This window comes from Lonchura striata, chromosome 3 (assembly GCF_046129695.1).
Source record: "Lonchura striata isolate bLonStr1 chromosome 3, bLonStr1.mat, whole genome shotgun sequence".
Classification (NCBI taxonomy): domain Eukaryota; kingdom Metazoa; phylum Chordata; class Aves; order Passeriformes; family Estrildidae; genus Lonchura; species Lonchura striata.
In genome coordinates, this window is record NC_134605.1 from 23,598,302 (window position 1) to 23,623,799 (window position 25,498).

The 25,498-nt window shown below is 45.9% G+C and overlaps 1 protein-coding gene across 3 annotated transcripts in view; it reads left to right on the forward strand.

Annotated features, from left to right (window-relative positions):
- PAK5 (p21 (RAC1) activated kinase 5) overlaps positions 1-25,498 on the forward strand; it is a 162,207-nt gene that overhangs the window by 61,743 nt on the left and 74,966 nt on the right. The window contains exon 1 of one of the 3 annotated variants that reach the window (XM_077781971.1): positions 13,759-13,767. The exons of 1 other annotated variant lie outside the window; for it this stretch is intronic. The gene's annotated coding sequence lies outside the window, so the exon portion shown is untranslated. Of the gene's footprint in view, positions 1-13,758; positions 13,768-14,529; positions 14,639-25,498 lie in introns of those variants that run through there. One more of the 3 variants, XM_021540280.3, reaches the window with a different exon arrangement.

The window sequence follows — 25,498 nt, forward strand, 5'->3', positions numbered from 1 at the left end:
CAGAGCAGCCATTGCACAAGTGGACACTTGTTAAGGCCAGTCTTAGTATTGTGTGCATGTGAGCAGAGTTACAGAAGTGACCAGGCTCTCTTGGCTCTTTTAGAACTTCTAATGTTCTCTAAAGGTTGTTTGGGCATGAATCAAAATTTCTATATAATGTCTGTGCCTGAAAGCCAGGAGAAATCACTACACTGTATTTTCCAGCCCTTTGCCTAGGATGAAACCTGGACAAAGGGCTGAACATACTCCACTGTGTAAGGATTTGTTCATTTTTGAACCCAATTCTCTAGCAGCCTCAATGAGCTTTTGAAAATGACCTGGATGCAAGAGGCTCAGTTTCAGCACTACATTTGTAAGCAGGTGGACCTTAAGGGGGCAGGGGAGGTGTTACCCAGTTGTTGATGATATTAAATTAAGATTCTTTGAGTTTTCTATTCATCTAACAAAAACTGATTTTCATTTGCTAACCTTTCAAATGCATCCATCTGTAATTAAATACAGCCCCTCCACCAAATAAAAGGATACCTCACATACAGTTTAAAAATTGGAGCTGAGTATGTATGGTACTTATGTTGGCTTTTCAGTACCTAATGCTCTAACTTTAGCATTTACTTGGCTTTTATGTTCTGTTTTTACTTTTTTTTTTTCCTGGAAACTTGAGTCAATAGTTCTTGGGTAGAAACTAGAATGTAATTAAACATGCAAATAAGTGGACTTCAGGTATATGAAATACTATTAAGCGTGTTGGATAGATAAGCAAAACCCAGGCATGTTTTGTATTCAGTACCATGTTAGTGAGTAAGGGTGATGTTACCCAAAGCCACCAAATTGAAGTTGTTTGTGACTCCACGTTCTTCTGCTTTTATAACCACCAGCTCTCTGCCTTGTCCCTCATTTTGGTAACTGGAAGTAAGTATCTTGTTTTTCCAGCTCCAGATTTACTTGTTCATTCCAAGCTAAACCAGCAAAGTAAGGAGATGCTCTATCTTCTGCAAGTCCCTTGTGCTTCACCAAGCTTCAGACCTGAAGGCTAATCACATGCCCCTTTATTTTTTTCCTCCTTGAGACAGGACTCTTAAAGGCTGGTTTTATAAAGGCAGTAGTCAGATACATTCTGACAAGGTTAATCATTCACAGTGGCACTGTACTTAGTAGCCTAGGAATGGAGACTAAGAAAATTGATGTTGACTTTCTGGGGTACTTTAAATGTTCTTGAAAACTTTCTGGTCTTCTTGAAACCTTCATTTCTTGTTTACAGCGTCTTAGGGCTTTTCAAAGGATGAATCAAAATTCAAATTCTTTAGGAAGGTAAATCTAAGGAAACATATAGAAAAAGAACTGGTGTAAAACTGAAAACTATTCACCTGGGAAACAGAAAAGGAAATTGTACTTTAGCATGCAATGCATGCCTCGTTGGATTTCACTAAATTGCCCTTGCTTTAGCACTGAGTTGCAGAAGAAATACAGCATTTCACAAAGCAGGTAGACTCAGAAAAACTTTAAAGGATTTCTGGGATATTAAATTCACAGAGACTAAGATCTATTGTGCCAGCCTAATTATTTTGAAATACTGCAGGTAAATCAATGGACGTACACTTAATGTTTAATTATAGGGACCATCTATTACTTCCACTGTGTGGACCAAGTCCTGCTCTCATTTGCAATTAATGAAATCTTACTACAGGCAGTAATTCTGTGTGAAATGGGCAGCATTTCTGCACTTGTTTGATGATACACGTTGTGACAGAAAAAAAAGCCAAGAGCAGAACACGTGGCTCTTGCTTTCCCACTACTGGCCTAGAGGTGGCATTGCAAAGATCTCCACAACGAAGAGCAGATGACAGCAGCCAGTCCACTAAATTGCAAGTTCATTCTCTGCTGCGTCTCCAACTCGAATCCACGGGGATAGAACCCCTGTGGAGCCCGGCCAGCTGGGCAGTGGGGCGAGGCGGGCAGAGGGAAGGAACTTCTCCTTGGATCCCGGGGGGCTCGGAGAAGCTCCCTCGTGAGTCCAAAGACGAGCTGATCCCACAAGCAAAGGAAAGAGGCGCTCTCCCTCAGGATTAGTTCCAAAGTTTAATGAGGGCCTGGAGAGGTCCCAGGCCACATCTGGCTTTGAAGGACCTCCAGAGCAAGAGAGAGGGACTCCTGACCCAGAGCTGCCAGATATAGGGGGGTGGGAAAACCGAACAGCCACTGGGGGAAGGACATGGGAGCGGCTCTTGGGGCAAGGCCTCAGAGTGACCAGAGGAGGGGAAAGCTGGGATGGATCAAACAGGTACAAAGAGGGGATATGGAGGGACAAACCACTATGAGGGGATATACATTGAAAACACAACTCTACAATTCTCAGTGGTTTTCCAGAAGGAAAGGAGCTATTGGGTCTATATTGAGTCAGATGAGCTTCTGCCATCCAAAATCAATGCAGCATCTATGGCAAATAATGGCTTTTCTCATGGAATCTGTCACCTCGGCTCTCACCTGCTCACTGCCTGGCTGAGGCACTGCTGGGAATGTAGGCTCCTGCTCCAGCTGAAAGATGGTGGCCAGTGTCATTCCCAATTTAGGGGAATTATATTCCTCTTGTTTTGTGTTCCCCATGGTGCCCATTTAGAGATGATGATGGTAGACTTTAAATTGTGATGATTCCATTCAATGCTTAGCACTGCCAGGGGTATTTGTGTGTTTCCCAGCAGAATATTGCTGTAGCATTTGTTCCCAACTTGCTTCTAGGTCTTTGTCTGCCTTCCTCATGAAAAGGATCCAGGTTTTGAGCTGGAAGCCTCCAAGAGCAGGGGTTGCTATCTGTGCATTCTCTATATTACTGGAAGAGAAAATTTTATTTTACTGCTAAGATCTCCCAGCACAAGGTTCACCCTGTGCCAGAGTGTGCAAGTGAAGCAGCATCACCACACCCAGGCAGCAGGGACTATGTGAAAATGTGATTCACAGAAGAATATTATCCATCCAAGTAACTCATTAAAGGGAACAGGTATTACTTAGGATTATCCAAAGGTCCTGCTTCCATCATCCCCCATTTACTACGTACTGATACCAGAGCCACCTAAACTTCTCCCGTCCCTGTCTTTCCTTTGGATTTGTGGTAGGCTGGAGACGTCCTGACCTAGGAGTGCTCCTTGCTCCTGTTGCTCCCATGGCCTCCCGCTGCGGCTCCCAAAAAACCTGCCCTCAGTAGGGCTAAATCCCTCGGGACAAACGGCACGCATCGCCTCTCCGCCAGCGGCACCCTTCTGGGAGGGGGGGAAAATCTCCCGTTGTCATGGCAACGAGCCTGTCGGGATGAACATCCCTTTCTGTGAACAGCAATTCGAAGCTTAAAGCAGCGCTGCCGCCTCCCAAAGGTTATTAGTGCCACGCGTAAACAGAGCTGGGCAAAGCCCTGGGAGAATGAAGGGGCGGGGGGAAAGGGGGCTGGTGCCGCGGACCCTTCCCCTCTCGGGCTTCGAACGGGGCAAGGCGATCGCGTTCTGCGTCTTTGTTCCCTGGCACAAATCCAATCCGGCCTCCCTTTCCCCAGCAAAGCTCCGCTAAGCTGGAGCGCGCTACAGCGAAAACGGATTAGAAAGAAAAATCATCCTTGCTGCAGCGGAGGGAGTGTATAAATCAGCGGGAAGGAGGGTGCTCAGCCCCGGGCTGGGCTCACGCTGCTAGCGAGAGCTTAAATCAAAGCTGCACGGGCGCGCTGTGCGCTCCGGAGCTGCCGGGAAGGGCAGCGGCCAAAGCCGGCCCGGCTGAGCGCCCGGCAGCGCCGCCCGGGCCCGAGCCGCTGGCCGCGCTGGAGGGAGCGCCTGAAACGGCAGCAGGGCCGTGCCCAGCCTCCCCGCTCACAGCCCACACCATGGGAACAGGTGCTGTCCCAGGACGCTTTTAACGGCTGATGTTGGCAGGCAGGTTGTTTCTTTTTAGATCTATGAAGAGTTATGTTTCCCCCCCTCTGTAAATTAGTCTTATTTAGGTTGTAAACAGCCTATATAGGTCTTGAATTTTTTTATTTTTATTTTTACATACAAAACCTGACTTTCTTGGAGCCACGTTCAGCCAGCCCTGACAACTCAAAAATAGACTGAAAAGCTGAGAAAAGTGAGCACAGCCCTGTGGATGAGCCAAAGTGGGAACTGGGATATGCTCCTTGCTGTGGCTTGGGTTCAGTGTGGCTGGTGTCAGTGTCCACAGGTCACCTAGCAAAAGCATCCCCAGAAAGAAGGAGGCTCTTCCATGGGTGGAAAAGCAACTGGGCACAGGAGGACTGGGGGGAAGACTACAATGAAACAAACCTGCTTGGTTTGTGCAGGCTTTGGCAGTCTTGAAATGTGGGTTAAAACTGGTGAAACCCTCCCAGAGGTGAACACTGAATAAGGACAACTGAGACCATATCTTCCTTGAGCTGGTTAAATATTGACTGTGTTTTGGCACTTTTCCTCAGTCCTTGTTTTTATTTGTTTCAACCACTGGGTGCTGAGCAGCGATAAGCAACCCCAAAGGCTCCATCCTTTGTGGAAGGACTGTTTCCAGAGCACCCGGGGCAGTGGGGCTGAGAAGCTTTCAGTGCTTGTAGCATGGTGGGAGACCCCAGATAACACCACAACAATGCCAAAAAGGGGGCAGTGAAAGGGGTTTTGAATATAAGGTGTGATCTGTAACCAGAGTTGTGATGCTGGAGACTTCTCAAGCACAGGCATTTGGGTGTGGTGTTCTGTATAGGCCTTGAAATACAAAGAGTCAGGACTACACTCCCCAGAAAATGTTGGGTTATTCCCTAGTGTTGTTGTGCCAGCAGGAATGGATTAAGAGAGGATTCCCTCATTTGGGAAAGGGGAGGGCTCCTTAATCCCCAAAGCCTGGATTTAAAGATCCTAGAGAGAGTAATCACAGACAGTGGATTAGCATCTGTTGGGGAGCCTGGCAGGAGAGGGCAGCGTGGTACTGCCAACCCCAGGGTTGTTCCTCACCCTTGTTTGCAGCTCCCTTGCCTAGGCCTGTGTCTCAGACATGTTGACTTGGAAATAAAATTCACAGAAAGGAAGATGTCAAAAAGAGCATTTCCTTACGTCATGGATAATTTCCTGCAAGTGAGACGTGTGTAAAACACATCTGGGGCAGGTGACAAATGATGGCAGGGGTGTGGTGTTTGTTTGTTTGTTTTTATAAGCACCTTTAATATTGCTCTTACAAGGCTTCTGCCATCACAAACTGAGTCAGCCTGTAGCCAGAGAAGAAAAGGAGGAGATGCTTGTCAGTCAACAGTAACTAGCTGGTGTAGAGCCATCCTCATGCTGCACAGAGGCATGTTGGCCTCCAGCCATGGAAGAAAACCCATGCTTAGTGCCTTGTTTTTGTGGGGAAGACTGGAAAACAGAGTTTGTGGCAGTATGGCCCTCTTCTGTTATTTACTGTGGCTCAGCTGTCAAAGAGCAGGACCATGCACTGCTTTTCTCCAGGAATGCCTAACCCAGTCTTTTCAGCAAGGTCTGACTTCTTTCCCATTCAAAACAAAACCTTAAAAGATGCAATTTCCATACAGATATAGCACAAGTGAAGTATTTAGCCTGGCTGAGGCATAGTTCCCCTGGGAGATCTTGCAGGAGAAATGGACCATATTCACTTTTCCTACTGGCCTTAGGTACTGCTGCAGCAGCACATGAGTTCAGTGGTGTGTGCATTTATCAGGCAGGAGGCAGTTGCCTCAAACACAGTGAGGATCTGCTTCCCAAGAGCTTCACCATTTCAAATTTAGAGCTGCATTATTTATTCAGACAGGATTTTCTGGCAGCAAACCTTGCATCCTTTTTTGCATCCTCTGTAGTCAAGAGCAAGGATGTAGCTATGTGTGATGGTGCCCAGAGCATGGCCTGTGCTCCGTGGCAGTGTCTAGGCTCACCTGGGCTGGGTGGAGCAGCCAGGCAAGAGCCAAGCCACACACCTGGGGCAAGACAACTGGAGCTTCAGGTCCTGCTGCACGTTGCCTTCTTGGCTGCATTCTTTAGAGGTTCCCTTTGGGCTATACTGGACCACCTCCCTGCAAGTGCAGCCCATCAGCCACCTTGGCTTTCAAGCACAATATGATAATCTCTCTTCACCATTCCTGGCTCAACTGAGGGTGTTCTCTCCTGCCATTGCACCTGCTCAGCCACACTGACGGAGAGAGGGCTTTTTGTTCTCCTGCCATCAATGCCCAGGCTTGGGAGACTCTGCTCTGCCCAAAAGAGGGCACATCTACCCCTGGAGCACAGCAGAGGACCAGGTACTGTCTGGCAGAGGAAGCTCCATCAGCTGGTTACCTGCTTCCATACTTGCATGCTGCTGGGACAGGTGTCATATGCCCCATGTTGACAGACCTGCACAACTGTGGGGTTTTCTGCCCTTTTTCTTTCCCTCCTGGGATATGTCTAATTGAATTTGCATAGTAGGGGTTTTTTGTAAGAGACTGTACCACTTCTCTGGAATACCCGCTCCTGCAATTTATCCTTGCAATTTAAATGTTGCCAAGGAGCTGTGCTAACTCTTGCATCTTAAAGGGAGAAAATTCTTTCTGTTGTAGAAAATTGACTGTGTGCAAGTCTCTGAGGACCAGCACCAGTTTGTACCATGCACCAAATAGGAGCAGTGGTCTGGGTCTGGTTTGTAAATCAGGTCACTGACATTAGCAAAGCAAGAATAGCAAACAACCTGGTGCTATTCTCCCATCTGTGCTCGGAGGAGACTCGGAATGGTACCAGCTGCAGGGAGAGAACAAGGTGTCTTGGCAATCCTGTGTGTATGTAATAGTCAAGAGAAGCTTTTGTTTTCAGCAGGTGGTTTTCCATTGCTCCCATGGAGCCATCAGTGCAATTGCAGCATCCAGAGTGCTCAGAGAGATAATGCCCAAGAATAACAGCTAATGGGGAAGAGTGGGAGAGAGAAGATGAACAACTTTTTATTGCTACCATATGCTTTAAATCCCTTCAGCTCTATTCCCATAGCCAAAGTTAGGATTTTTTTTTTTCCATTGGCAATTTTTATGCTGTCTCAAAGGAGTCAGATTAGCAAAGCAAAACCAAGGAAATAACTGTCTGCCCACTCCTAGGATTCTTTCCTGCTCCTGCCTGCTCTCAAAATCTCATCAACTCACTCTGCTGACTTCAGGCACCTTCCTGGTTTCGCCATTGTGGTCAAATCAAAGAATGAAGAGTCCTTTGCCCTGAACAGAGATCATCAAGATAAACCCGGGATTTTTTCTTCAAATCTCAATGCATGCCTGGAGTGCTGGAGAGCATCCACTGAGAGGGAGGAGATGGATCACAGTCCATGGGGGAGAGGGCAGTGTCTGAACCTGCTGCACTGGTTTGAGCATCCTGCAGCCCCCCTGCCCTGGGCAGCAGAGGCTGAAGCTGATTTTTCAGTCAGGGCACTGCTGGGGATGGAGTGGGGCAGACTTGGCAAAGCCATGATCCTGTTTACTCTGATCAGTAAAGGTCACGAGGGGGCTCTGTCTGTCAGTGGGAGGAAATGAACTCTGGTATCTTCAGCAAACTAATTTCAGGCTTGTACTGATTCCCCTTTCAGTTTAATTTAATCATCTTTGGTGTCTGATTCTACAAACACGGCTTTGTACTGCTAAACCTTTTCTGCATATTAGCTGAGAGGCAGCTGGAATTTGAATTTGATTTGAGTATAGTGAGAAACCTTATATTTAGCACTTGGCAAATCTCTCAAATGCAAGAGCACATCAGTTTATAAATGCAGGTTGCTTTGATCAGTGTAATTTTGGAGGCTTAAGTATAATAGAGACAATATAGGCTGGGTACTGATACTCGTAAAGGAGAAATAGACAAGTATTCTACCAGGTGATTTGAATTACATTACAGTATCAACCTACCTGGAATTTGCTGCAAAGGTTTGTTTGTAATAGAAAAACACCTTGGGTTACAAAGTACTTCCAATTCAGTCCTTTGTAGCCTGTAATATAAAGGTCAGGTACAGAAACACTCAGGTGAGGGGACTGAGGACAGCCAAGAATCACCAGAGCTGGACTGACCTAGGGATGTGATGCAGACCAGGAAATGAAGACAAGCTGAAATAGCAGTGCCATAAACTGCCTGCTTTCATCCCTCTTCCCTGTTGGACAAAACCCCTGCTGGCTTCTTTGCCATGTAGCATGCCAAACTAAGAGTCACTCTCTGCATTAAAACACGTGTAGGATGCAGGGCTTTGCCATATGTTCTAACAAAAGCAATTACTTTAGTTTGCAGTTTGGGGCTGGAGCTGGAGGCATTCCCAGCAATTGCCTCTTCCGAAAGTTCGTATCCCTTTGGAACCTGTCCTGTTTCAAAAAGAGCCACCTCTGACCAACTTCACAGCAGCTCCTACAGGCACATGGGCCCAACTGTGCCACTGTACATTCTGCTGTGCTCCCTGAACATCCCTGGGGCCTGCTTTTCTTTTGGAGCTGCTGTTAGAGGGAGGAGTGCTTGGTACCTGCAGGGTGGGGAGCAGGGGCTTTTAGCACCTGGGAGGCTCATCTGTGGGTTTATTGCTTCCCAAGAAAGACTTTGATTTTTAGAGAGAAGGTAGGAAAAGTGATTGCCTAGGAAAAGTGATTACTTCCAGAACTTCAGAGTACATGGTTTTAAGGAGCTCAGGTTCTACTCCCAGCAGAAAGAGAAAATAACTAAGACAGTAGCAGTGACTTTGCTCTTCATATTTGCATGGGTAGGACAGAAAATGGAGCTTCAATGAAAATATTATCAATGGTGTTGAGGGCATGATAATGGAGCATTCACCACCTCCCAAAAAGCAGCTTCTGCCAGCTACTGGCTTCCCAGCACTTTGATTTGTTGACATGCTGGGGAAAAGCAGTTAGTTTCTACAATCAGCCAACACTGTGAGTTCAGATCTTCTGGAGCAGAAATGGAAATGGAGACTCCCCACCTCACGTGTGCGAGGAAAGACCGACATTTTCAAAGCACTGCTGTGTGATGGTGTGCTGGGACCTCAGCTCTGGGGGATGCTCATTGTCTGCTTTGGGGCAGTGGCTGCCTCTACCTAGATGTAACTCCTTGGGGAGTGTCACCAAGAGATGTCAGCTTCACCTGAGATCTTCAGCAGGGTTTGGTCTGTGCGAGTCTCCAGCATAGCCCAGGGGACCCAACCTGGAAGATTGAGAGCACAGGCCTCTTCCACAGCCACAGTGCCAAGAGGTTATTTCTCACTGTCAGAGCTGCTTCTAGCCTGTGATTCCTTCTGCTCCACAATCCACCACATCACCATAGCCCACGAAGCACTGGAGATGCTGCAACCATCATTCTTATGATGCCTTAAATTTTAGTTTTTATTTTTCAGATTCCGGGCTGTTTTAGTGTGTAGTTCTGAGCTTCATATTAGGGGATGGTGAGCTCTCTTCACAGAGTAGGGAGACAAAGCAATTCCTTCTCTAGCTGAGGACCAAGGACAGATGATCCAGATCTCAGGCCCAAGAGGAGAAACAACATGGGCTGAAGAGAGAAAAACAAGCAGGATGGGACTTCATGGGTTGAAGCTGTAATTGGACAATTAACTCCAATATGCAAATGGACCATTTTGTGACCGTTTTGGTTCATCTTGGGTGTAGTCCTGGCTGGGCTCTTGTGCTGCCCAAGGTGGATCCATTGAGGCCTCCTAATAAATACCCACTTTATTCTTTATCTCTGTCTAGCCTCTGTTCTAGGTCAGCCTTCCCAAGGCACCACTTGCACTATGGCTAGAGCAAGAGCACGAGAGATCTAATGCCTTCCAGCTGCTGACTTTGGGTCTGTGGCAGCCACAGCAGGAGATGGTTTGTCTCCTGGTGAGAAGCTGAGCATGAGCCAGTCGGCAGCAGGGATGCCGTGCTCAGAGCAGTTGGGATTGATGCACAGCATGGTTAAAACACACTGACAGATCTGCAGAGAGCAACTTTCATGCATCCCATATGTTGCTTAGCTTCCTCTGGGTGACTTAAGAGAAGGAAAAAGATCTTTCACTGGAGGAGAATTAGAATATTTGTATACTTGGCCATTTTTAGGTGTCTCTATTTTCCCCTTTGGCTTCACCTGATGTGGTCAAAAAGAATAAAAGTTATCAGTTAATCATTCTGGAAGCATGCACAGATGTATTAAATAAGTATCATTTCCTGTGGCCCTAACAGCTGACACAGGAACGTTCCCAAAATTGTCAAGAGGTTCTTTTCTCTCAGAATTGCAGCTCTGACTAAGATTATCAAAGATACAATGCTGCTAAAGGGCACAGTAAGTGCTGGGGCACTCTGATTTCCACCTGAACTTTTGGCTTGTTACCTATTGCAGAACTTCCCAGAATTTATGAAATGTAACCTTGAGGTCAAACAAGAACTTTTTGGAGCAATGCTATTTTTACATCTCTCTGTTTCATGTAGGCAAACACCTGCAGCGCAGACCATTAGTCCCGATGAAGTGCCATTGTTTAATACTGAAAAAATGCACATTTGATCTAGTTTGCATTTCCTAAAAACTGTGTTATTGATTTGACAATATATTTTTCCTCAGACAAAAAAAAAAAAAAATCTGCAGTTATTTATTCATTCTTGCCCCTTGGAGAGCTCACTGCCATCTGTTTTTCTTGGCTTTGCATTACCTTATTTTTTTCCACTTGTTCTTTTCCCACTGTGCACCACTGAAGGACTATACTATACATTATCTCATAGTCAAATTATGCAGGGTATTGTAAACATGTTGTAAACTTTGCCAGCTGCAAAGTCAAGGGTTCTGAGAGATCTTGCCTAGTACTGGAAGTGATCTTTGAAGAAAGAAGGCAGCCTTTTGGAAGCAGATTTGCAGGGCAGTGTGACACAAAAGTGGAATAGTGCTTTTGCCAAATGCAAGGGGGAGAAAAAGGAGCAAATTCATTTGTTCATGGGTCCTAAACTTTATTGCAGAGGCAGAGAAGTCCCTGAACCAGTATCTGTTCACACCCACTACTGAGGCACAGCAAGGCTCTGGCAGCTGGGAACAGTGATTTAAGCCTGATAAAGTCCCACACTGTTGTCCTTTCAGGCAGGACAGGACCATGCTCAGAGCACATCACAGGACTGAAGCTTCTGCATGGTCCCAGAGTTATCTCTGGAACTGGAGCAGCCATGTCCTGGAACCATGTCCTGGGAAGATACAAACTGCAGAGCATCTTGTGCTCTGCCTTGCAAGGTTGGGGCCCATTGCTGCCCTCAGAAATATGAGTTGAAGGGGAAGAATCATAGGTCTGGAAGGATAAGTGTGTGTAAATGTCCCTAGTTATAGATCTTTGTGTATCTTTTGATCATTCAACAATAAGAACGTTGGCAATAGCAATACCAGGCATAACAGAAATCATGGCTCAAAAATATACAATAACTTTAAAACCCCCTTTATGAAATGTATCTGTTCTCTTTGTCTGTCGTCTGTGACTGATCTCGGTAACAGTGAAGGTCATGCCTTCAGGCTTTCATCCCATGGTACACTTCCCAAAAGGGCAGGTATCCCTGTGGGAGACACCACTCAAGCCCAGGAGCAGGCAGTGCAGGGGGGAAGATTAAGCAGCACAGAAATAGAGATGACTGTCACCCTTGCTAATAGAGAGGCAGGCCATGGGGCTGCAAATGCACTCCCAAATTACTTGAAGAGGACTAAAAATTGATGTGGATTAAGGACCACAGGGAAGAGCCCATTTCAGTGGATATTGGACATGTAAAATACCTGTACAGGCTGATGACACTCGCACAGCCCTGAGTGAAAGGTAGCTGTCTACATTCACTGTAAATTCATAATGAATGCTTTTGTGCTTGGATTTAGACTGACGAGGAAAGCAAAGGCACTTTAAGTTTAGAGGAGATTTGAAGCGTAGTTATGAGAGTAATTGTTCTGCTGCTAGAGGAGTGGCCCTTAAACAGCATTTTGGACAGAGGCCAGGGGCTGCATGGGAGCACATGGTGCTTGGGTTGGCAAAGGCCCACTCCTTCAGCCTTCCTCCCTCTGCAACATCTCAAGACCTTAAAAAGCTGCTGCCACCAAGACCAAGAGCTGGACAGGCATTCATCTGCATTGCTTAGGGAATTCAAACCTGTCTTTTTAATTATTCCAGCAATACTTCATCTTCCTCTCCAATGGGTAGTGAAAAGGATCACCAGTTCAGTCGTACTTGCATAATGTGGCTGCGAATATTCTATGACTTATTGCCCTATCCCTGATCTTTTCACAGGGTTAAGATCTTAGGGATGAAGAATTGCTTGGCTGGGTAAGATACATTTCTTTTTGCAGAGGATGGATGATGTTCTTCTAGTCCTGGAAGTATTATTGTGAAAGTTATTTTTTCTCTACAGAATCTTTTACTATTATGGGCCTATGCTCATAGGCTTGCACTCTCATTAAGCACAGATTTAAATATGGGGCTTTAATCAACAATTTTCATCATTATTTAAATCAGCTAGCAGGAAATACAAATTGATTATTTAAATTAATCTTGTTCTTCATTTGTAGTTTTTAATTATTTTCCTGAGGAACAACTGATACTTCCTCACCAGAGCCTGGTACTCTTTTTTCACTTGTGATCAGGATATGCTATTACCATATTTATTTAAGAATCTGCATATTAAGTCTAAAGTTACTTAACAATTTTCATTTATGTGACAAACCAATGACTGATGCCTCTACTCCATGGCTTATTTTAATGTTCATGTTAAGGTAAGTGACTTCAACAATGGCACCCACTCAGGGTGACCCCAGCCTGCCTGTCTCTAAATTTCACATCTAGGAGGTGAAAATTATGCCCCAGGGTTTTGAATAACTTTATGCTGTATTTTGGGCTGTGTTGGTCTGTGCCCCAGGTCCGTCTCAGAAAGCAGAGTGGCCCTGGTTGTGCTGGCACTGCCCCAGCAGTGCCGTGAGCAGGGGCTGAGGCTGGAGCAGGAGCTCTGCCATCCCAGCAAACACTGACACCATGTGCTGTTGAGAACCAAGGGAGCTCCTTTCATCTCACAGCATTATGTAGAGCAGTGATGGAGCGGAACATAAAAACACTAGAAGCAAACACTACTGTAATGGGTAACAGAAGAGCACATTTCTGATGGATTTGTTGTTGTTCTTGCTATAGGGTTTTTCATATGTGCAAAAACCTATTTGGACCTCGGGTGCCTTAGTGACATGAGAGCCTCAGCCTCTGCACATCCCTCTGCCTGCACATCCACCCCACACAGCTCCAATGCACCTTTGTCTTCAAACTGTTCCTGTTGAATCCTCTCTGCTCCTGCCATACAGAGTGCATGTTAATGCCAATGGGCATCAAAGATACTAGAAATGATGTGCAATTCAACATCATTAAGTATGAAATCACTCCTTTGTCATTCAGGGCTGTATCAATCAGGTTGGCTTTGAGTCTTTTCCTGCCAGGGAGCCTCTGCTGCAGGTGTCTCTGAAAAGCACTTTGCTGTTTGTGCTCTGTGTTTCCTGACAGGGATGGTTTGTGGTCATCCATGAGCACACACCATCATCTTCCTACTGATTTAGCATGTGGAAGGACAGATACATACCCTTATTAAAGGCAATCTTAATCTTTCTTCTGGAACATGTAATAAAAATGTAGGCTTAGAGCAGCTTTCAGAGGCAGCCACAAATTTCCAGTAGTAATACACCAAAATTAGATGGGCTAGATGAGGTTTGTCTTTTGTCATCATCTGTTTCATTCCACCACTTGCCTTAACTGGATTTGTCCCTTAGTACTTGACCATTGTCTGGGGAGAGCTTACAGGTAACAAAACACGTTGGCACAGTTGTTTTTATATATATATATTTTTAAAAAAAGATAATAACTGAGGTCCGAGTGCAAAAGGATAGGTACATGGACAGGTGGATGTATTGGTGGAGGGGTGCATGAATTGGGTGTGGATGAATGCACAGGTGGGTGCATGCATGGATGCATTGGTTGGTGCAAGACTGGGTGGGTGCACGGACGCCTTGGCTGCTGCGGGAATGGGTGTGTGGGTGCCCGGGTGCATGAATTGATGCAGGAATAGGTGGGTGATATATGGGTGCGTGCATGCATGCATGGGTGGGCACACAAGCTGGTGCACACATGGGTGGAGGGGTGCACTGGCGGGTGCAGGCACGGCTGTTCGGGAGGGCAGGTGCCTGGGCTGGTGCAGGAATGGGCGTCTGGGCGCGCAGGTGCACGGGGTGATGCAGGAATAGGTGGCTGATGTACGAGCGCACGGGTAGGTGCACAAGTCGGTGCGTGCACGGGTGCCTTGGCTGCCGCAGGCACGGCTGTGTGGGCGCGCAGGTGCCCTGGCTGGTGCGGACGCGGGCGGGCGCCCGAAGGGCGGGTGGCCGGACAGACAAAGCCCCAGGACAGAGGTCGGGGCAGGTGCGCAGCTGCCGCTCGGCGCAGCCCGGCCCCGCCGCTCCGGGCGGCGGGCACGGGCGGGGCGGGGCCGCGGGCCCGCTGCGGGGGCGGTGCTTCGCCCGCCCCGGCTCGGCTCAACTCGCCTCGGCTCGGCTCGGCTCGCCTGGGCTCGGGGGCGGGTGGCGGCACCTGCGGCCGCGCCGTGCGGAGCCGGCGAAGCCGCGGCCCGGATGTAGCCGAACATGGCGCTGGGGGCGGCGTGACGGCGGCGGCCGAGGTAGGGCGGCGGGGCCGGGGGCGCGGGGACCCGCCCGGGGGCGCGGGCGGCGGCCGACCCTGCCCGGGCGGCCGCTCGACCTTGCGGGGCCGCGGCGCCGCCCGGAGCCCGGCTGGCCGGCTGCCTGCGCTCTGGCAGCGGCCGGTGCCCGCAGACAAAGGCACGGCCCGGGCATCCCCGTCCGCACCTGTGCGGAGCGGGCACAGCCGCGGGCGCTGCCAGGGCGGGCTGGCGCAGGGCAGCCGGGTTCCTCTCCCTAGGGTCGCCGTAGGTGATGTTGATAGCCTTTGATAGCTTGCCGGGGTTTCCTACAACAATGGCTTTTCTTTTCTTTTTTCTTTTAAAGCCATTTTGCTTTTTGTCATTTCGCCCCCTCAGAAGTTGCTCCCAACTTTCCGTGAATATGATGTGCTTTTGGGTTTTCCCCAGGGAGCAGCTGCCCAGAGAGCCGTACAGCCGCTCCTGGAAATGGTCCTACATGCGCCTCTATACCTCTACTCCCTCTTTTTTTTTTTTTTTCTTTTTTTCTTCTTCATGTAAAGGGTTAGAAATGCCCGCAATCGACTCCGCTCTTCTTTCAGTGTTCATGAGCCTCGGATCATCGCAGCTAAGCAAATGAGCTGCATAGTGACTGCCGTGCTTGAATAACACTCCAGCCTCAGGCCAAGAGAGGTGTTTTTTTCATAATATCGATCAGACCTTGAGAATGTTTTACCAGCCCGCCAGCAGCACGCAGGCTTTCTTCCTCTTTGTTATGTACCAGTCCTCCGTTAACGTAAAGAAACAATGGAATTTTTTTTCCCCACAAATTATTAAGTGTTAGATCTAATGGGGTATCATTGCCAGTAAGGATACAATTCCCAACAACTTGAGAGGGGCCAGCAGTGACACTCCTCTGCTAGTAGCCTTTCCTTTTCATTTCAGAATTTTTTTATATGCTTTAGCATTTGCGAAATGAAGGAAATAAGTTGGTATCTGCGTTGAGATAGATCTCGGTGGTCCCTGCTGCTCAGACAGCACTTAAGGAATCATTGCTCTGAATATATTGCCTTTATTGTACCGTGAAACTTCCAAATCTGCTGCTCAGGGCTGCAGCAGGGGGCCGTGCTGCCCTGCCCGCTGTGACAGCCAGCACTGGTGGCTGCGAGCATCACTGCTGCTGCTGCTGGGGACAGAGCTCCTGTCATGTGGAGGTGTTTGGAATGGCTCTGGCTGCCTACTGAGGAAGGTGTTTCAGAAGTGGATGTAGTGCTGCTCCTGGGGCTGCCTGGCCATCTGCCCCACCAGGAGTGACAGGGAGAACCTGAAGAAGCTCCCCTGGTTCAGTTTGAGGTTCACAAAATGGCCCTTTTTGTTGCTCTTTTTTTCCTGCCCATACTTGGCTGTTTCTTTTACATGTGGGTTACAATTGTGTTGATTGCCCTGTGGTGAGCAGCTGCTCTCCTGGTTTTCAGGTGGGAGTGAAGGACCGGCTGCGTGGAGCAGGCCACTGGTTTCGGAGCTGCTGCTGTGCCAGCTACAGCTTTGGGAGTTACTCCTTGTGGTTTGCCTTATTGCCTATTTCTGTGGCTTAGTCACCTTTTTTCGGCTGTAGGTCATTTTAAGTTGATGAAAGGTCTTTGCTCAGTGTGGAATTGTGTATTTGTGCTATCAAATGTATTAATTTGAGATAATAATACTGAAAAGCATTTTTTTAATCTAGGGAAAGACCCTCTCATGTTGAGAATGCTGAAGCTAAACTTTTTCTTTTCTCTGCTTCAAACATCTTTCCAAATGATTTGTATCCAAATGAGACCATGATTTCTAGGTGAGATGAATTTTCATCAGACAATTTGAGACCAGTCTGCCATAGTCCCATGTCCCTGTTGTGCAGGAGCTTTAGCCTCACTGTGAGGCAGTGAGAGCTCACCAGTCACAGCGTGTGTGCATGTCCTCAGCTGAAGGGACTGCTGAACCAGGCTTTACTGGGCAGCTCAGGAGTCATTCCACACCAGGAAGCAGTGCCACTGAGAATACCTGGCAGGTCTGTTGTGGAGAGCCCTGTTAGGAGTCATCAACAAATTCCCTTAGCAACCCCCTGTGGCAGACCTAGTAAATCCCATTGCTCCTTTGAATCCCTTATTACTTTGGCACTCTTCCCAGCAGCTTTTCTGTTTGGATTTGTTTGGGTTTTTTTTTGTTTTTTTTTCCTGGACATCTTCATCCATCACGAAATCACAGTAAGTCAGTGTTTGATTTTCAGTGAGTTCTCAGCATCCCAATGGCTGATTCTAAGATGGAAGCGTGTAACAAGCAAAGTTCCTGCAAAACATTTTACTTCTCCATTAATATTTGCCAAAGGTAACAGATTTTGGCAACTCTTACTTTGAACACTAATATTTGGAATGTACAATGCTGTGTAAGAAATTTATTTGCTTCCCAGTGTCAACTCCTGCTGTCAGTCAGCTGAGAACAAACTTCTTGTGGTGGTTAATCACAAGCCTTAGTTTGGCATTACCTCATTGGTCTCACTTCTGACCCGAGATTTGCTGCTGAAATAGGGGAGAGAAAGTGTTCTCATTTACATCAGCTGGGGCGTGTAGTTTGGGTTTAAAGCTGAGTTCTAGGAGAACTCCAGCTTGTGTGGCGGGAGCCCAGGAGGTGATGCTGGCACAGATCTGTCAGGGCTACAGGTGTCAGCTGTTTCAGGGATGTATAGAAAAAAAAAACCTGGAAGATGGAGCAGAAGAGTGCCTGCATCTCTTGCTTCTCCTCTCTGATCACCCTCACATTTGACACTTAATTCCTTTTCCTGCTTTGAAGCTGCTCCAGTTAGGAATCTGAAGAGCTTGGTGTATCTACTTGTTCAAATACATCAACTGGCTCTGGTTTTACAGGTTTACTTTGCAGAAGCTACAACCGCAAGTGTGGCATGTGCCGAAACTGCCAACAGGTGTGTGTGGGTACAACAGCTGAAGAGGTTCAGAATCATAAATCTCAAACAAAACCTCTCTTTTAAATACCTCCTTGGGATATCCTGCTCCTGGCATTAGTGTTGCTGACTCATGCTGTTTGGCCATGCTGGAGGCGATTTTGGGACTCTGCTCCTTGCAGAAATTGGAGGAGGTTTTTTGTTGGATCTGCTGCAGGGTTTGGCCAGGTTTCCCTGGTGAAATCTGAGCAAAACCTCTGTTGTCAGGATGGAAAGGTATGTGATTGCAGCCAGGTGAAACCAGACAAATGATGATGGAGATTTCAGGTGGTTGATAGCCTCACACCTGTAGGGCCTACACTTTCTCCTATCTTCCAGTTATACTCTTTATTTTTGCCATTAATTCTAATCTCTTGAACATACTTGTCTTGCTACTCTCAATAGTAATTTGAAGCCAGAAATGTGTTTTAAACAACTGTTTGCTAAAAAAATTGATGGCATGACCAACAGAGCCTTGGTTTTCGTGGCATCTTCCTTTGTAGCTTATCCAGTGTCTGATGCAGGTTTGTGTTGATCAGTAGGAGCTTCATAATGTACCTTCCTTCTTTCTAGATACAAAGATTGATATATTTATGACAATTTCCCCCAATTACATTCTGCTGTGATTGGTAGTGAGGTGTGTGCCAGAGCACTCCCTAATGGATAGCTGCATTTGCTTTATTATCAGGAAAAATCTGAAAAGGGGAATGATTCAAAACCATTAACAGCTGTGAACAAAATTCCAGTTAATTCTGCCCATTCAAAAGGCAACTCCCTCCACGTCCACTTAGAGCAAATTTCAAAGCACTTTAGTGGTGTTTAATGTTCAGGTGACTCTAATTAAGCCTTTAATCCATTAGGCCACAGAGATTCACTGGGGACTTGGCTGTTAGTGCAGGTGTTTCAGCCTGCATATCACTGAGCCCAGGAGGACTCAGTGTTGCATTTGGAGGTCTGTCCCTGTGACAAAGAAAACAAAGTATTTTCTCTGCAATTACATGTTAAATTTTGCTGGTTTTGGTTTTTTTTCCTGGAGAGAGGACTGCGGCCAAGGCTTCTGGTCTAAGACCAGCCATAGTATTTGGTTCTCTCATGTTTCAGCTGTGCCTGTTGAGAGCCCTGGCAAAAAACATCAGTTTTAAACCAAGTCTTGTGCCTTAAAGGGTTCAAAGATTATCCTTTGAGTGCTGCCTGTGAGTGCAGTGATGTGAGAAGTGTGTGCTCCCATTGCGTCACACAGAGCCAGCCACAGCATACCAAGTCAGCTGTTTTGCATCTTTTCCAACTTTCTTTTTTCCTTGTCTGTGCCATGTGAGAATGCTGCCACTTTTGGAAGGTGCATCTGGTGAAAGTACAAAGGTAATAACTGTTTCAGATACAGAGCTTGAATATCTTTTGAAATCAAACCAGCAAAGCAGAAAGACATGAATCAAGTTTAGCTCTTCAGGGCTGCAATTTGCAGCCTTCCTTATCTCCTAAGCAAAGCTTTTATTTAAACATGAGCTGTAGATACCAGCTAATACTTACACTTCATGAACCACCAAAACTGGGGTCCTGGAAGGGCTGGAAGTTGTGAGGGCTGGAGGAGGCCTTGTTTTCACCCTGTGGAGCTCAGGGCACAGGGTGCACCCATCCTGTTTGTGCATATGGCGTGAGCATGGCCAGAACGTGCTGGAGAGGGGCGGCGTGACTTGCTCAGAGGCACAAAGTGATGGAGAGTGGAAGTGAAATCCTGTCTCCCATCATTTTCCTTCTGGGCTCTCCTGGCTTTGCTCTGCTGTTAGAGGTTGCTGCCAGCAAACGGCTGTGCCTGCAGCAGGACACGCTGCCCTAGTGTCACAGGGCTGGGAGTTCTGATTTTGCTGAACAAAGATGCTTTTCCAAAAATAGGTTAAGCCAAAGAACTTAGATGCCAAAAATAGCACAAGATATTTTTTCCATTTTCTGACTGTTCTTTTTCTTTGACTGTGTTTTAGATGTATTGGTCCCTGCTGGAGGCAGCTAAAGAAATAAGAGACACTGCAGCTGTAGGTGAGGGAATAGTAGAAATAGACATACACAGTCACCGCTGCTGGGGGAAAGCTACATGGGTCAGCTGTCCCTGTAGAAGTACACAAAAATGCAAAATAACAATGTAACCAAAAATGTGCTATGTCACTAAACTGCTCTCATAGTAGAAATGTTTGTTTAGAAGTTAAGGTACCCCACAAAGGGAACGGTAGAGAGAATCCTAGTGACAAAGGGGAGGACAAAAGAAATGCCAGCAAACAGAAACTGGAATGAATAAATGCCACAAGAATGATCCTGGTGATAGCCCCTATAAACCTTTTATTACGACACGCTCTGCTGCATGTGAATAATTCACTCATCCCAAACTGGTGACAGTAAAATCCAGCCAGCATAGAAGCTGGGCAGGTTAAAGCTGTTAAAATTTAAGGCTTCTTTCTGGGGATTCTCCATAGGAAGTTATGTATTATGAAGTTAAACTCCAGCTTTCCTGTTCCCCAGGCCAGATGCATGCTCGGAGGACTGAGCTAATGGCTTGCACTGCAGCTATTTAAGGTGCTGGGCTGAGCCTGCAGCTGGGAGTCAGGAGGCACCATGGCTCTAATCCTGGCTCTGCTGCTCACTGAGCCACCTTCAAGAAGTTATTTAACTGCTGCGTGCCACTGCTTCCCTCTGGGTAACAGCAGGGATTATGATAATTGCTTTTGAAAAGCACCTTAGGTGTTTAGTTTTAATTTTTCCTAAAGGTGCAGAACTCTTCAGTTCTGAGCTGGAGAAGCTTCATCCAGGAGGCTTTCAGTACTTTACAGGAGTGTGAAAACAATTCTTAATACCATATTGTTTGCTTGGGCCATGTTAATAAACTTAAGAGATTTTTAATGTGTTTTTTGCATACTACTCACAGAAGGGCTCTTAAGATACAACCGAAGGACATGAAATGAGGTATAGTTCAAAAGTGTTGTTACAGGGCACTTAATGAAATGCAAGTTAACTGTCAGAATGTTTAAATTGTTTCATTTTTCAACCAAATCCTGGCAAGGCCACAGAAAGCTGGGTTTGCATGTACTAAACTTCTCTCACTTGTTTGTGAAGGCCACAAAGGCAACAGATTTGTAGCATTGCTCACTTGGATTGGGAGGGTATGTGGTTTTGTGTTTTACAGCAAAGGGTGATTTTCTAGGCTGAAGAAGTAGGAAGGTTTCCCTGAGAGCCAGATGAGAACAAAGTGAATGATCCCTGAGCTGTGCTTCCATCCCAGATTTTGAAGCCTGTAGGAAAGAATAATGGTACATGAGTTTGTCTCTATTGCATGCACTGAGCTCCACCTTTCCAAATAACAGAACTTCTTCCTTTGTGTCACAGGGAAAAAATAATCAAACTGTAGAGAATTCCATGGCTGAGCTGCAGCTGAACCAGAATGTTAAAGAAGAAGTTTGTGGAGCAGGGTGCTGTTAGTGGGGTGGCTGGTTGGGAGGCACCATCCATGTCATGGGTTGTGCCACAGGGTTTGGGGCAGCAGCATTACTGGGGGTTTTATGTTGTTATGTTATCACACAAACTTGGTGTGATAGTGGAAAGTGCTCCAGTGCTGAGGCAATGACTGTAATCTAAGCCATTGGCTGCTGAGGAAACTCAGGAAATAAAAAGGGTGCTCCCATTTTTATGCAGGAGCTTGAAATGAAGCAGCCAAAAGCAGGGGGCTGTGTTACATCTTCCCAGCACCAGGGGTATGGGCCCTGTCACCATGTCTTGAGAAAGGCCTGACGCCAAAATAGTTCAGTGTTGCTACAATAGTTGCAGGTGGTGATTGCCTTTTAAGTTCTGCTCTCTGTTCTGACATTTTTAGGACAGTAAATGAAAGATGAGAAGTAGAAATGCAAACAAATTAGAAAGATCCTGTGTATGGATGTCTGTTATTATAGTCGTGTGGCTGGATGGAAAGAGCGCTGTCCTACTGGAAGTCAGGGAGGGGTTGGCAATGAAGGAAAGTGGTTATTGCCAGTAGCTCCCCTGCCATAATGGAGTATTGATGACAGGGTTAAGTTTAAAGCAGATGGTGTAATCCATACCCTAAAGACTGCCTGGGGAAACACGTGCAAAACCATGTGCCTGAATGCCATGGAGGATTTATTCCTAGGGGTGAGGCAGAAGAAGCCTTCTCTTGGATGGAGATGACAGTGAGTCCTGATTCTGGAGAGCAGGGAAAGTGCTTTACTGAGGCAGGGCTTTTATGAGGGACTCAGTCATGTCTCTCATTTTCTGTTATTAGAGATACAGCACAGAAACTACTGAAAATGCAGCATCCATCCCACATCAGTGCTTTCTATATCTAGTCTTTTTGAGGACCAGCTCTTAGCACTGTCGGGATTCACACGGAGACTACATAGGGCTTTTTCAAGTACTTAAGAAGTACAAGGAATGAGGTAAATAATTTAAAAAATTATTCAGAGCATTGCTAGCTGAATAATGACTTACAATCTCTTAACAGGCTAAATAAATGGATGGTTTTTCTTCTGTTTGGTGAGAGGAGTATGGAATATTTTGCCTATCAGCAGAGCTGCTTCCTTCCAAGAGAAATGCTTGCTGTAATGAATCATAGAATGACCTGGATTGGAAGGGACCTTAAAGATCATCTTGTTCCAGCTCCCCTGCTGTAGGCAGAAGCACCGTCTGCTATCCCAGGTTGCTCAGAGCCCCATCCAGCCTGGAGTTTAACACTTCCAGGGATGGGGCATCCACAACTTCTCTGGGCAACCTCTGCCAGTGCTTCACCACCCTCACAGGGAAGAATTTCTTCCTAACAGTTGATCTAAACCTACTCAGTTTGAAGCCATTCCCCTTGTCCTCTCACTCCATGCCTTTGTAAATAGTCTCTTTTAATCTTTTTTTATAGGCTTCTATTTGGTACTGGAAGGTCCAGTTAGGTCACCCTGGTGCCTTCTCTTCTCATGAACTCAAGTTAAAGCCAGGGTTTTTTTTCTTCTTGGGAATCCAGTCTGAATTTGGACCTCATCAGTGCAATTGATCCCTGGCATTGTGTGTGAAATGGAAAAAACCTGGTACCTCTGTGGCTCATATTTATTATAAATTTGTCTTTGAAGAAGCATTTTGACTTTTTCCTCAGCATCTGGTAGGATTTGGTCTACAGTATGTTGTTACTGCATTTAAATTTTGCACAGCAACCTGATGCTGCTTCTTAAGAGAGATCTTCAGCTGAGGATTAAAGGGGTTTTGTGTGGTTTTGTTCTATAGCTTTTGCCATTTTTATTCCTCTCCTGTTTAATTTGCTCTGATATTGATCTGACAGCATCTTGCTATTTTTCTCCAATTTCCAGTTCTGTGTGAGGAAGAAAAATAGTCAACTGTCCTGATTTAGCTAGAAATTAAATTGCAGCTATTTTTCCATGGAAAATTTCCTTAATAGGAATATTGGTGGTAATTGCTAACTAATGCTTTTTAAAGACTTTTTTTTAATGGGTAAAAGACTGTCAAGCTGTCAGTCAAGACAGATATCGGATAATGTTCCATTCTCCTGACAAGTTCCCTTTATTATATGAGGCATCTGTTTAGCTCTGTAAATTTGAGCTGCTCAAAATTTACCCTTTAATGTTTACTTTTTCAGTCCTTTCTCAGTATTACTCAAGTAGTCCTTGTGTACCTGTACAGCATGGTCAAATGGATGTAATAATCTTTGAAGAAAATGACTTGGAGTGATTAGCTTTGTAGTATCGTGTTATTCCTTAACCTTTTAACAGTCTTGCCCTGTCATTCCTTGATGCATCCACGTGTCCTTGCTGAAACCAGTAACCAGCTCTAAAAAGTGCAGTGCCTGCCTTTGTGATGAACATGTTAAAGCCAGGCAAGTGTGAAACTCTGAGTTTCATGAACACTTGTAGTCCTTATAGGCCATTTCTCGAGACTTTTGCCTATAACACAGGGCATTTAATTTTCTCTTTATTTCTTTTAAAGTAGATTTGGAGAGGAAATTGGAGATTTTCTGGTATCCCCCTGGTTCCAAAGGCCTGGGGTTTTCAGAGAAACTGTTAAGACAGGAGATTTATAATCAATGCAGATACTGAACCTGCTGAGAGTAACGCCTCTCCAAGGTATTGGCTGCTCTTTCATGGTTCTGGATTTAAAGTACTATGAAGCAAAATTTATCTCAACTCCAGTCACCATTGGCATTGCATGTAAAGCACCATAAATGTACAAAACTGGTTCAAAGCAGAACCATCAACGTTCCCAGACCATTGCCCCACCTACAGCAGTATTTGCAAGTTGGAAACAATTGCCTTTCATGCACCATGAGGTTCTGGAGTTGGCATCTGTAGCAGGCTTTGCTGCTCAGGCTGGGCAGGGGTTGGAATACTGCTCCAGCAGTGTTCCTGTGCTGCTGGGAGAGGAAATACAAGTGAAAGGACCAAGTACATTATTGATTTTGATGTAGATAACAGTAAAAATTACCATGATGTCAGAGCAAAGCATTGCAGTCATTACTGCATATAATGAGAAAAATAAAATTATAGAAATAACCATCTCCTTTGGCCAGCAGATAAATCCAAGCTTAGCCCTTGAACTCTCATCGCTCACTAGCCCGGAACATAAATCCAAGGATTTATCATTAAGCCTAATGGGTTGTAAAATCTGGGCTATTTTGGAGGTAGTCACAGAGATTTGCAGGCCAGGCAGAGAGTGGGCTCTAAGCCACTGGGCCTTGTGTAACTGGGTAAATAGCAAGCTTCAAATAATGCTATAAAGCTATCAAATGTAATAACTAATGCAGCCAGGCGAGTGTGTGGGGAGGGGATCCTCGCTGGGGACAGGCTTGGCCATCCTGACAGAAGCAGCCCTGGTGTAGAAAGGCCTTTTAGTAACAAGCTGAGGTCCTTTTTGCTTTACTGGACACCAGGTACATGCATGTGGTTTGGTTCACTTGTAGCACTTCTATTTTCTGCACATCAGTTCTGTCCTCACTGTGGGCCCAAGGGAGTGAGCAGCGCAAACCAGAAACACGGGGCTCAGACACCACTCTTACTTTGTCATCACCATTTAAATATTTATGACAGCACTTCATAGCATGCTAGTTAATGCATGATAGCATATTATGTAATAGCAATAAAATTTTAGAAGGAGGAGACTTCACTACTGTCCTTTGCTAGTAAATCTTTGCTGTCAGTTCACTGTAGTGAGGCCATGTAAAGGCCATGCCTTTTTCCCCAGTTACTTTAAGTGAAATGGGGGTTTTACTTCCCATGTGGAAATGGGAATTTAGCTTTTACTGGCATTTGTAATCACGTGTGTTTTAAAATTGCACTCCAGCTCTTACTCAGGTCAGGTTCCTGTAAAAGTTGATAGCTCTGAATTTGCAAGTGAGTGGCAGATTTTGGTGTATGATGGGAAGCACATCCCTCAATGAGAGAGCCTGGGAAGGGGGATTTGGGTTGGGAGTCTTTCGGGTTAATTAAGAGTTCAAAGTAGCTTGTACTTTTCTTAAAGGCTTGTAGAGTATTGATTCCCAGTAGTGCTGTAGTGCTTCAGAGAAGGGGATTCTTGGGAAATTATTTGCAAAGTCAGTCGTGCCTCGACTGACCTGAATCGGATTGAAGTTTGGGATGGGTAGCTTATCTTCTGGGAGAATTTGCTGCAGAATGCTGACTGCGAAAACAGGAAGCTAATGTAGATTTGACTGTGGGACAAGTGAGAGGGTAACCCATCAAAGGAGGAGCCTGTTTAGCTTTGCATAAATAGTCAAATTGATTTATACAGAGTTGTGTACATTTGTGCCTTAATGAATGCAGGAGAGATTCCCCCCACGCCTTTCCCTCTTGAAGGCAGACATTGGGAAGCTGTGGTTAGTTACATTTCAGAATTGCAGAAAACAAACTTGGGAGTTAAAGATGATT